The sequence below is a fragment of the Anarhichas minor genome, unplaced genomic scaffold (genome assembly GCF_050575085.1).
Source record: "Anarhichas minor isolate MPS153535 unplaced genomic scaffold, ASM5057508v1 ptg000008l, whole genome shotgun sequence".
NCBI lineage: Eukaryota > Metazoa > Chordata > Actinopteri > Perciformes > Anarhichadidae > Anarhichas > Anarhichas minor.
Genome location: NW_027466454.1, coordinates 40,757 through 54,527, shown reverse-complemented (window position 1 = coordinate 54,527; position 13,771 = coordinate 40,757).

The following is a 13,771-nucleotide window of genomic DNA, read 5'->3' as shown; positions in this document are numbered from 1 at the left end:
TGGTGTCAAAACAGGCCATTTTTAGCTGGCCCGTGTCACATGACTGTGGAAACCAATGTGACATCAGAACAAGCAGCTATTCTTGTTTATTATTTTAACTGTTATTATTATTATTATTTATGTCATTATAGTATTTCTGTAAAATACTATTTTTAAACTTATTTGCTTATTTGCTTGAATCATAGGCTGAGATATAGGCAGTGTTTCCTTATTCACTCAAATACCATCTGAGCGTCAAAGCTCAGTAGGCCTACGAGAACTCCAGGTGATCAAACTTATCTTGACTGACTGACCTCAACTTTTGAGGTTGTACTTGTACACCTTTAGTAGGCTACATTGTAAATTTAGATTAGTAAGACTAGCAGAGCACTAGGAGCCACGTCAGCTTTCTGTGGCGTCGTGTCTGTTTCTCCGCTCACCCTTTTTCACAAATTGGCATTTTTTTTCTCCAGTTTTGGCCACATTTTTTGCCTTATACTTTTGAGATCCTAGCTGTTCTGATCTGTGTGAATTGAACTAGAAGTACGATGTCAGCCAACACGTACTAGACCTCTTAGGTTTTTGCGTTTCCCAGACCGCTTAGCCTGCTGGGCTACAACTGGCTCGTTTGTTAGCCCTGGGCTCTGAAGCTAGCTAACGCTACGGCGACCACAGATATAGAGTGTCTACACACGTCAAACTGAAAACGGAACCGTCTGTGAATCAGCTTCCACCTTTGCTAATACCTGGACAAGGCTGTGGACTACGGGCTGGAGCACAATTGTCCACCAGATCTGCTATGGCTCCACTCACCTCTCCATCTAACTGTGTCAGCTGCGCCCGCCTGGTTGATAAAATCACAGAGCTGGAAGGAAGAATATCCACGCTCTACAGGATCCAGGATGCCGAGAACCTCATGGACACCATCATCTTCGGTCCAGCACAAACCGACACAGCCAGCGACCGTGTGCATGATTCCATCGCTTCCAGTCCTGCTGCCACGGCCCCTCCTCCGGTCACAGCTCCTGAGGCTTCTTGGCTACGGCTCGGAGCTAAGCCTAAAGCCCTGGTCAGCTCCACTCCATCACATCACGAGCCCTGGACCCTGGTCTGTGCTCGCAGCAGCCGAATAGGGAGACATCCCTCTCCTACACCCCATAACTTCGATGTCCAGCTGAAGAATAAATATGACACCCTTGCCCTCCACGACTTCCCTCCTCTGGCTAGGGACTCCCAGCTTCCTACACCATCCTAGCTGCCGCCTCAAGGGACCCACAGCCCTGGGTCCCCCGACATCCCAACGCCAGTCATTACTGAGCACTCCTCTCGCCCCAGGACATGCTGCTCCATACCGTGCTTTACACCAGCACCGCGGCGAGCTTCTGTCCCCCGCTCTCTCAGTCCTTGCTTGTCCACTCCGCCACCACTGGTTAAATCTTCGCCTCCATCCACACGTATTACACGCGCAGTTGTCGCCTCATCCCCTCTTCGCCCCGACGACACTGATAGTCGGGGACTCCATAATCAGGAATACCCGTTTCTTCAACGCGGAGACACACTGTTTCCCCGGAGCAACGGCTCAAGACATCCTGCTGAAACTGCCTGGCCTGCTGCACGCCCCCTCTCGTCTTCCATTCGGCGAATTATCGTTCATGTGGGAATCAAAAATACAGCCCTCCACCAGTCTGAGTTGACCAAGATTGATTTTAAAAATATTCTACACTTTTTAAACAAATGTGGACTGTCTGCTTTTATCAGTGGTCCAACTCCAACACTCTGCCGTGGATCACAGCGGTTCAGCAGAGTCCTCAGCCTCCACACTTGGCTCCAGGCCGCCTGCAGGACCAACAATGTGAGCTTCATTGACAATTTTAATCTGTTTTGGGACTGCTCTTCCTCTTTTAAGAAAGATGGCATTCATTTTAATGAGCTGGGTAGCCGCCTGCTAGCAGCTAATTTACAGCATGCTGTACACTCTTGTCCACATGACTGACTATTTACTTTCCACACACACGCCCCTTCTTCTTCTACGCTGCCACCTCAGAGCAGTTTCCCGTGACTGCTCCCCCTCCTGGCCTTCCATGTCATCAACCCCTTCAGCTGCAGCTCTCCCCATTCAGACTATTGTGACAGAGAGGCTGCCCCGTTCACACTGCATTTACAAAGCCATAAACAAAAACAACCTCAGCTACATCCATCCCAGTGATGTTCATATCGGCTCCCAGCACAAGTTCATCATCTACAACCCCACTTCTGTCAATTCCATCCCATCTCTGTGGACCCAGCACCGGCATACAACCACTCCCTCATTACGTCATCATACCAAACAGCACGTGAATGCAGCCAACCTCAGAACCCTCCCCAAAACCTCACAACCAATCACAAAACACTCCATGAAGCTTGCTCTGTTCAACACCCGGTCACTAAGCAATAAAAGCCCAATCATCAATGAATTCATCACTGACAACAAACTTGATATCCTCTGTCTTACTGAAACTTGGCAAAAACACCTGGATTACTACGCACTCAATCAAACCACCCCAACTGGATATCATTACCTGGATAAACCACACCCTGATGGCCGCGGTGGAGGAATTGCCGCTCTTCACCGCCAACACATCAAAACCAGCCTGACTAACATCGAAAGTCCACCCTCATTTGAACAGCTCTCATTCAAACTCTCTGGTCCTAAACCCCTGGTCATTGCAATTATCTACCGCCCCCCCAAACCCAATCCTGCCTTCCTCTCCGACCTATCTGAATTCCTCACCCAGCTCTGCTCCGTCTCACCTTCCATCCTGTTGCTTGGTGATTTCAACATCCACATCGACTCCTCAGACTGCAACACTGCCACAGAATTTCTGGACCTGCTTAAATGCTTCAACTTCACTCAACACATCGACTTCCCCACCCACAAACGCGGTCACATCCTGGACCTGGTCTGCTCCACTGAAATCACCATCAACCACCTCTCCGGCTATGACCTCACCATCTCTGACCATCTAGCCATCATCATGGAGATCGACATCCCCATCCCAGAACCCAAACTCACGCGCACCATCACTCTCCGTAACATCAAGTCTGTCTGCCCCTCATCCCTGTCAGCCTGTCTCACTGAAAAATTCTCCACAATCACCCCCTCCCTTAGCCCCTCCCCCTCAGACCTGGTCAACCTCTACAATAACACACTATCCTCCTGCCTTGATCAGCTTGCCCCTTTCAAAACCAGAACTGTCTCTTTCACCCACACTGCTCCCTGGTTCACCCCTGAACTCCGCCTCATGAAATCCCGGAAACGCAGACTAGAGCGACTCTCCAAAAAAACCGGCCTCACAGTTCACACCCTGGCTTACAAGGAACACATACAGCAATACAAACTGGCTCTAAACTCTGCTCGCTCCACCTACTACTCTGGCATCATCCACTCTGGTTCCGCCAACCCAAAGGTCCTCTTCTCCACAATAAACAAACTCCTCAAACCTATGGACAACCTCTCCCACTCCTCCACAGCAGAAAAATGCAACTCCTTCCTGACGTTCTACAAAGCTAAAATTGACACCATCTACAACCAACTGGCCACTTCCAGCCCCGCTTCGTTCAACCCTGTATCTGCAAATCCTCCACTAACTGACCGGTCACTCTCCCGATTCTCTCTCATCTCCCCCTCGGATCTCAATAAATCACGCTATGGCATGAAGACTCCGACCTGTGACCACGACCCTATCCCTTCCACTTTAGTTATGGCCTGTCTCCCGGCCCTCCGCCCGCACCTCCTCTCTGTCATCAACTCCTCCCTGTCTACAGGCTCCGTCCCTCCCGCCCTCAAACTCGCCTCAGTCACACCCATCCTCAAAAAACCTGGCCTTGACCCCGACATTCACAACAATTACAGACCCATCTCCAATCTCCCTTTTCTGTCTAAAATACTGGAACGCACTGTTGCCCATCAACTGAAAACCCACCTGGACTCAAACCAACTGTATGAACTATTTCAATCTGGATTCAGATCTCATCACAGCACAGAAACTGCCCTCATCAAAGTCACCAATGAGCTCCTCCTCTCCTCTGATGAACACTCCCTCAACATCCTGATAGTGCTCGACCTCAGCGCAGCCTTCGACACCATCAACCACTCCATCCTCCTTTCCCGTCTCGAGTCCTCCCTCCACATCACTGGCACAGCCCTCTCCTGGTTTAAATCATACGTCTCTGACCGTGAACAGTTCATCAGCATCAACAAATTCAAGTCTGACACAGCCCCAGTCTCTCAAGGTGTCCCCCAAGGTTCAGTACTCGGTCCCCTCCTCTTCATCCTCTACCTGCTCCCCCTTGGCGATATCATAGGCCACCATGGTCTCCAGTTCCACTGCTACGCTGACGACACCCAGCTCTACATCTCCACCAAGTCCATCACCCCACCGACGCCAACCTCCTTACCCCCCCTACTCTGTCCAAGAATCGGACCTGGGGGGACAGGGCCTTCTCCGTTGCTGCCCCCTCCCTCTGGAACTCCCTGCCCCAACACCTCAGACATTCTCCGTCACTCGCCACCTTCAAAACTGCACTTAAAACTCACCTATTTAAATCTGCTTTTCACCTCGAAAGTCAGTCATGTATGTTTTCTTTCTCTTCGTGTTCATTTTTTTTTTTTCTTACTGTTATGTTGTAGATTTTGTTTTTATTATAAATGCTTTTATTGTTTCTGTTTTTAACATGTAAAGTGTCTTTGAGTGCCTTTTAAAGCGCTATATACTGTAAATAAAATGTATTATTATTATTATTATTATTAAACATTTTTATTTGACTGTACTCACATTTGCTTTTGGAATAAATCTGTTATTAATTCCTCCAAGTATAATTTTTTTTGAAACATTATTTGTATCAATCACATACCCATTTAAGAAATGATCAGTGTCAGGACCTTTATTGAAAATAAAACCTTCTTTAGTATTCCATCCCTAATTTGCAGTTGGATCCGACAGACAGCTGTTCTCTGAGACTGTACTTGGGCACCGCAGTGCTTTGAGATGAATCCAAATGTCAGCATGCTAACATGTTCACAATGGCAACACTAACATGCTGAGGTTCAGCAGTTATTACGTCACCATGTTCACCAGTAGCAGTAAACACAAAGCACAGCTGAGGCGGATACACCAGAGGATGAAGGGAAATGTTGACCTGCTGGTAGATGAAAAGTCAGGATTCATCCTCTGAGGAACAGCAATATCTAGAAACCCATCTACTAAGTGTTAAGTCTGCATAGTGTGGGAAATAAAATGACTCTGGCCCTGCAGACAGAGCATTAGTATCAGCCTAATAAAATATACTGGTTGTGTAAAATGAAAGCAGACTTTTCAGTTCCTTGTTATTGATACTGCTCTCTATCGGGGCATACAGACCTACACCAGAATTCCAGTTAGTTGTTGTTCTATTTCTATAACATTTTTAGGATACGGTTGGAAAAACAAACACATCCATGTTTCACAGCAGTTGAATGTAATTTTACTCCAACAAGAAAGCAGTTATTCACAGTAATCATGAATGTCACTTATGATTCTGAAAAACTGCAGACAGCAGTATAAAATGTCTACATGCAATGATTCCTGCAGTGCATGTGAAATCTATGTATTGCAGCTAATTGAGCTGATTACGAAAGATCATTTGGACAGATTTTGTTGCTCATATGAAGCAGTGCAGTTACATCCAGAGGCGACATTTCTTTCCGGCGCTTGAGGATTTCTATTCCCTCTACAATGACTCATTGATTTACTCTCTGGAACACTACACACCACGCTCTGATTTAAAGAGTAGAAAAACACATGCATGCAAAACTGTGATTGTCCTATTATTTCTATTCGGTGATGAATTCAACAATCCACTTCCTGTTAAAGGTGTTAACAGTACGGACACAGCAACACAGAACACTGATAGTAAAATACATGTGAAATGCCTCATATGTGGACCAAGCATCACAGAGGAATCATTTCTATCTTGCTGGTCTATCGCATATCACATGATCCATGCGATGTTGCAGCGGTTACAGATGCTAGTCTGATACATCACAAAGCCCTTCATTAGAGCACCATGTTTAAAATCAGCACGTTTTACTTGATATCACCCAGCTGCAGTTTGGCCACTTGTACCTGCTTTTGAAACAAAGTATACTGAACATAGTTTCTTAGTTTGACAAACCATGGAGGCTGCATGTGTAGTCCAAAGCTACTGTCACAGCGTGCTGTGCTCCTTGATAAACCCAGGCTCAACAGCATCCGGTTTGTCTGTCACCTAAAGACATCCAACTCTTTGTATACCCTGGCAAAGTACAGTGTCAAAAGAAAACAGTGAAAATAGTTAAGAAATATAAAAAAAAAAATTTAAATATATTTTTTTTTTCTGAGAAATTGTCTGAGTATTTATCAATTTGTTACAATGTTGTGTTCATGTAATACAATTTTGAATCTGCACCTATTCATTTTGTGGTCACGCATTCCTGACTTATTATTGCTTTATAAAGTTGTAATGGCTATCTCAATGGCACATAATAGTCAATTACACATTTAGCAGACACAGAAGAACATTAACAGTCATATCTGAATACGTATTGAATACAATATTTGTCTCTTTAGCTGCTAAATGCTCCACTTTGTTCACCAGCTAGTCTCTAACTGTGTCTGTCTGTCTGTCTGCTGAGCAGGTCGAGTACAGAGGATCTATCAGAACTGGAAAGTGGAGCACTGAGACTGAGTCAACAGTACAGTACAAACCAATAAGCTAAATGAGGCTAACAAGCTACATATAGCATTGAGTCAGGGCTGGGTAATAACATCTAAAATCAAAGTTGTATTTGAATGTGTTTTCCTCTTGACAGACAGACGTCTTACAGTCATTTCTGTTTTGGTTGTAAAACAATATATAAATAGTTTTGAGCGAAATGACTCCAATAACATCTGGATCTCTAGAAGAGCCAACCGGAAGTCTTCTTTGGATTAAGCAAACTAAATGCTGCAATGGCATATTGCTGCACTATATTGTTTGTTATTAATGATCATTTAAAAAGGTATTGTTATGCTTTATATAGTCCAATAATGTATAGATTTACAATCAGTTTCTTCACTTAAGTCCAGTCCCGGCCCACGTCTACGGTGCGCATGGTCAAAAGTAGTGCACAGCAGTGAGTTAGCCAACAAGAAGCGTCGTATACTAATGTTAGGGTTAGAACAAAGGATGAAGGAGCTTGCAGGCCGCAGGTACTCTTCTGCTGCGAGCTTCTTACTGCGCACGCGCATCAGAAGAATGAGCTGGACCCGGTCCAAAATTAAAACAATATTTAATGTACTACACAAAGTTCACTTACAAACTGAATTAACTATCAATAGTAATGTTCTCGAGAGCAGAGACCACATGCACGCACCTCACTCACAGGTCTGGCCAGTCCAGGTTCTGAAAAACGAGAGCGGAAGTGGTCTGAGGAATGCTCTCTGGAACGTTGTCTTTTATATCCCCCGACAGTCGGAAAGTGTCCGATACTGTCCTAAAACATGTGAATGACCCTCCGTGGCGATTAGTGATTGGCTTCATTTGAATTCTGCCCCCTCCCATTATCGATCCCTTAGCAAAACATCTTGAACTCCTCCTCTCTGTCCTGCTGGTCAGCTTGGCATTTGACCATCCCACTGGCCCCATCCTCCATCGATGAGGTCGCCTCCATTTGCTGTTGCATGTCTGACACCTCACTCAGAATCCCTATCTGACCCTCAAGACTATTCTTAGTGTTTTAATACCTACAGTGACTATACTTCTATGATTTAATACATTCAATGAGTTAATATACTGTAACATATAATATCCTCTATAAGTAAGAATATTGTAAACCTATAATACATTCCATATGGAAACATATTGTGACTGACATATTTATTATTGTAACACTTCTACTCACCACTAGGGGTGTTATTAAATCCTACTAATAATGCGTTTAATACTGAAATTCTCCACACTAACACCCCAACCTGTTCTGATAAAAAATAATTGTATATTATAAATCATAATAAAGCTTATGGTTCTGTCCTGTGGAGAATCATCTTAAAACTGTAAATTGAGCATTATTATTGTTAAATATGTTTTGTAATAATTATCGACATCAATCAATATGTTTCTTAAATATGATAAATTTTGGCTATATCATCGAGCCCTACATTGAGTTGTTTGATAATCCTTGGTGGTAAAGGGAAAAGTGTATTTGATTGAGTCTGGCTTGGAGATGCACCATCACTGTGACCACACCCACAGGAGGGTCTGTTCATTCAGTGACACACACCTGATGTACCTGAGCTTGAAACGTTCTACTCTTGCTGAGTGACGAAAGGAAAAACGGTTTGACACGGAGCATTTTACAGCGTTGCCAGTATTTGTGAAGCAGATGATTGTGGAAAAGTGAGCCCTTTCACATTACATGTAATCATTTAATTCACTGGTAATATCAAAATATTGATTTGTGCAGCTTTAAATGTTATCTTAGCTGCATTGATCAGACATCAAGTCAAAGTGAGCCTCCCGTCAGCGACGAAAGACTTTATCGCATCAGTGTCAATTTGGGAAAAGATCAGACGGGAAGAGAGAGCACGGCTGACATTTGAGTTTGACTGCGGATGGAAGCGTGACCTGAAGGTGGTGGAGGTGCTCGGTGAGGGCGGCAGGGGTTTTCACTCCATTGTTCCACCGTGTAGGATAAATGTCACGGCGGTGAGCGTACACGAAGAAAGCAACAGGAACAAAAGCCCACCGGCATCCTTGGCTGGTTATAAACCCACTGTGACACAGGCCCTGCGTATGAACCTATTTATAACTGCATTCTCCCAACATGCCTTTGAGAGCAAAGAGAGAGGCCATCATATATTTCACAGGCTCATAAATGTCCGCCGTTATGAGCCTCTATTGACGAAACATCGACTGCAGGTGCAGAACAGCAGTGTGCTCGTGTGCTCTTTCTGTGTTTTTCCAGAGCAAATATGCCTGTGAGCTCAGAAGACATTGAGGCTCGACAGTATGACCGCGCTGTCTCGGTTCACCAAACACGCCGCTTTGCCGGTGATTTGCGGCTTTTTAGACAGGACCTTGATTTACACTGCCACAACACAGGGCTCCGTGTACCTGCAGCCTAATTCCATCCACGCTGAATGAGAGGCTGATTAGCAATGCATGGGAACCCACTGCAAAATGGCCCCGCCATTGTTGATTCTGCTGAGCTGGTAAGCTCGCTGCATGGCCAGTCGGGCCGGCTGCAGAGATGAGGGAGGCGAGAGAGAAGAGGGATGGTGAGACTAGAGGTGGAGAGGGCTTCGAGCAGCCATTAAAAAAAAAGGAAGTTAAATGACAAGAAGAAGGAAGAGTGGAGATCAGGTGACAAGAAATGAGATTGCAGATGATTGAGAGGAAAATATATATAAATAAACCAAAAGACAATCCTGTTCATTATTTTAGCATTGGGGTGTTTCTCATGGCCTTCAGGTACCACCACTGTGAGACAGTTCAATACGTCCGAGGAAGCCCAGTTTGAGAAAGAGATCCATGAAGGCTTATCAGACACCTAACATGTCCAATGACAGTGACACAAACAACATGATGACACAGTCCGTGTAACAACGACATCTACCAGCAAAGTGTATTTGCGGAGAGTGTGTTTGCCAGATGGCTGATTTTACACTTCAACTTGTTCTCCAGGTTTCTGTGAGTACTACTGCCAATGTGAAGTTGTAGAAAGCATGAAATAAAAAAATGTGTGAACCTGGATGAATATCTGGCATAAACTCATAGTCACCCCTTTTTAATTCAGTCTTTCATTTTGAGCATGTCTTCCTCTTACCACTCTCCATCCCTCTTTCTGTCTCTCGCTGAAGACCCTTTCAGAACACAACCTCGGCACCACTGCACTCTCAACCCACTTGTGCCGCGCCACAGTGACTTCACTGCGTCGAGTAAAGAGCAAGACGTTGGCCGCTGCGTGCTGTGATGTGTATCAGACATAGTGGCAGCTCTCTTCCACCACGAAACGCTGTCTGTGTGGATACAGGGATTCTCACTGTACAGTGTCAGAAACAGGTTGTGATAACGACAAGGTAGTGAATCTTTCCCTCTGCAAGTGAACTCAACACTGTACCTGCTCTGCTTGCATGGGAATACTCCAGCTACCCATTTGACAGGCCTGTGTTGTCGCAAAGCTCCTCTCCTGTGGTGAAGTCAGACTTAAAGCCAAAGCTTTATCGGCATGTTCAGACGTATTACACAGTAAAACTGGATTTGCAGTGTCTATGACAAATCAGCGTCTATGTGACAAACTTTTAAGGGAGGGAAGTGGAAGAGAAATCTGATTCTCTCTTCAAAAAAAAAAAAAAAGCAGAAAAATATAAGGCTATTAGCCAGCACATATTTTCCCATAAGCCTCTTAGGGTGCAGAAAGACACACCTAGGATGCTAGGCTGCTCCCTCAGAAGCTAATCCCGAGCCATAACATAATCTCGTGTTAGGTGATCAAACGGACTAGAGAAGAACCTGTGAGGAGGAATTGTAAGAGCCACAAATCCACAGGAACAAATCTCATTATAGCGAGAAACCTCTGACTTTCCCCCAGCATCAACCATATTTACTACTTCAGGCTTCCTGTTAAAAGAAGTCCTTAAATTGTCACAGTTTCAGCCAAACGGGAAGATATAACAGCTCGTAAACGGGAGCTGTTACGTGGGTTTGCTGCTGCCGCTCCTGCTGTCACCAACAGAAGTCTGTGCTTTAGTTTGGTTCTTAGAGGCTAAAACACATCCCACTGAGGCTGAATGCACACAGAAAATTAGTATTTGATTTGCACCCCGTGAATAAGCTGCACTGTTGTACTTTTCTCACCCGTTTCTGAACTTTCAAAGGAAAATAAATGATTATACACCAAAACAAGGATCAGCTGGGTGGAATCAATTGGATGTGTTGGCACAGCAAGAGAGGGTGTAATTGATTGGTACACAGAATGGAGAGAAATCAACAGCAGCTTAAAAAGCAATATACAATGAATTTTCAGCAAAAGTAATCAGAGTCATTTATACAAACACTTTCTGCGGTGAGTTTGTGCCCCTGACATCAGCGGTGAACTGTTACCACTAAGACCATTCTTTGACCCGTCAGTCTATAGGTTCATTTACGGCCCACATGTTCAAGTACATATTTTAACTTCATATTCTATGAGTATAGGCATGGGTTTATCCCCATTGACACCTTTTGTGCTCTGCACGGCCCCCCCTTACAGCCGCACTTATATACGATATATAACATCTGTGGCTGTTATATAGCTGCGACTATTATTCTCTTCCCAATTTAGACCAGCATTTCTTCAGCTGGTGAAGGTGGAGCCAGAGGGAACCACAGCTGAGTGTGCTACGCCTACACTCTTAGAATTAGGAGTTATATTACGTAACTGATGTTCTATAACATTTAGTATTTTGCCCTTTGAGAGCTGATGTCGTCTATGCCCAGCTGTCACACCAAAGTCCACAAGCACACTGTTAGAGCCAAATATGTTGTTGTAAATACAACCGTATTTCTCTGTGTATGCATTGGGTGGCACTGTACTAATGTCCTGGGCTCAGGTATATAGGTCCTGCAATCACCGTTGTTGTCAGCTGTTTGACCCCAGAAGGACAAAGGGTTTTGACCACTTTATGATAACAGTTTCATGTGTTTATGCAAATGGTGCGTTTTATGTCGTTGGAAAGAACTGGACTGGTTTTACGTTGTTCCACGCTGTAGGAAATAAATAAATTCCTTCAACAAACTTGTCTGTGATGATGTACCCGATGCAACGCACATCAACATACAACGAGCGCGTCAACCAGGTCACTCCAGAGGGAAAGACACCGCAGTAGCTCACAGTACAAGACTGGGCTTCTTTAACACACACAACATACACCAGCTCACGAACCGTATATGCCACTCATAATAAAGCAGAAAGGCACCGACTGGGCCACGGTTAACACCATGTCAGCTTTGTGTGGAGAAAAAATATTTGACACTCTCTACACACAGCACTGCTGCTGCACAGGAGTGGGACAAAGATTATGTATCACAATGGTTCCCATGCAGCCACCAAATTCCTGATGATCAGATTAGAAGCACACCGTTAGACACGCACGTAAAAAGATCCAGATTGGGAAACACTTTCTGAATGACTAAGGAAGGCTTAGATATATCTTGCAGGAACGAATGGAAGGGCACGAAGAAGTTCAGGATGCCGCTGTGCAGATGTCTGCCAGTGTCATCCCTCTGAGGAGGGTCATGGATGAGGATGAAACTCTCTAAAAGTGCACCGGCCACCCTGCGGTGGCTGCATTCCCGCTGCACTGTAGGCTTGTGTGATGGCGTCACACAACCAGTGAGACAAACGCTGTTTGGACAAAGGCACGCTTTCAGTGACCTGAAGAGCAAGTTTGCACGGCTGTTATACATCTCAAATGAGGCTGTAAGCGGGGCCATTGCAGGGCACGAGGGCTCAAATAAAGTCTTCACCATAGCCTATGCGCGCTGGGAAACCCCAATAGTGATATCACTTAGAGGGTGAAGCAGATAGTACGATATGGAATGACTGGACACATTGAAAAAAATGAAGAAATACTGTTTTTTAATACCAAATTTTTGGCATTTAGCCATTCAAATACAACATTTCTACTGTTGTCAAATATAGCCATCAAATTTGACGAAAGACATTTAAAAAAGCTCAATATATATAAAATAACTTTTGTATTTAAGTTTATATTGAAGTTGTCTTGGCAACGTATCTTATGTCTCAGACAATATTAGGCCAGTTAATATGCTATTAATAAATGTATTTATTACCAACAAATTTTTGGCCGTTGATAATTTCCTCTGCTGGACAACTACACGTGATTCCAGCAATAAGCTGGCATATTCCGTCTAATGTAAACCGCCCTGAATGCAGCCCTACAGTGTGTGTGTGTCATCATGAGGTTTTTTCTTGGACATTAACTAGTTAGTTAGTTACTGGTTAGTGGGTTTCAGGCCAGCAAAATGAACTGAATGGGAAATATCTCCATCACATCCTGTGAGCTTGTTTAAACAGCGGCCCCTAGCTGTGACAGCTAGCATCCACAGCCCACCAGGATAACATGATGGAGGCAGCACAAGCTGCACCACAAATATCAGGTGTCATCTCTGGTACATCACGTCTGAGCTCTGAGAAGCCTGCTGGCAATATCAAAGCCCTATTTTCTATCATATGTGGTTCTGCTTGTCTTAAATCCTTTTTTGTGATCTGTGACAGCTGCAAAAATAGCGCTTTAACCCTTTGAAAGCTCGTTTTTTAATTACCTTTACTTACAAGAGTCCAAAGTGCACGACTTACTTAAACAAATAGCACTTCACCCCTCGCATGCACACATTCCTGATGCATTACTTTATAATGTGAACGCCATATGTCTACTGTTTACCTCACGTTCCCGCCATGATAACTTTCCAGAGCGGTAACATCCCATCCGTGGTGTAACACACGTTTTGCGGCATCTGATGAACCTTAAAAGGCATTAACCTATCAAACAGAGTGGACTCCCTGGATCGTACCTGAACCAACGGTCTAAATCATCACCTAGACCACCATCCCGTTTAGTGGAAACCATGTTTTCAAATATCCACCATGGTCATCGTCTTTGACAACTATGAAAGCAGAACATTCTGCTGACTGCAGTAGTGTGTGTATGCTGTGTCATGACTCAGAAAAGAAGGGTTTTGGGACCAATCGGTT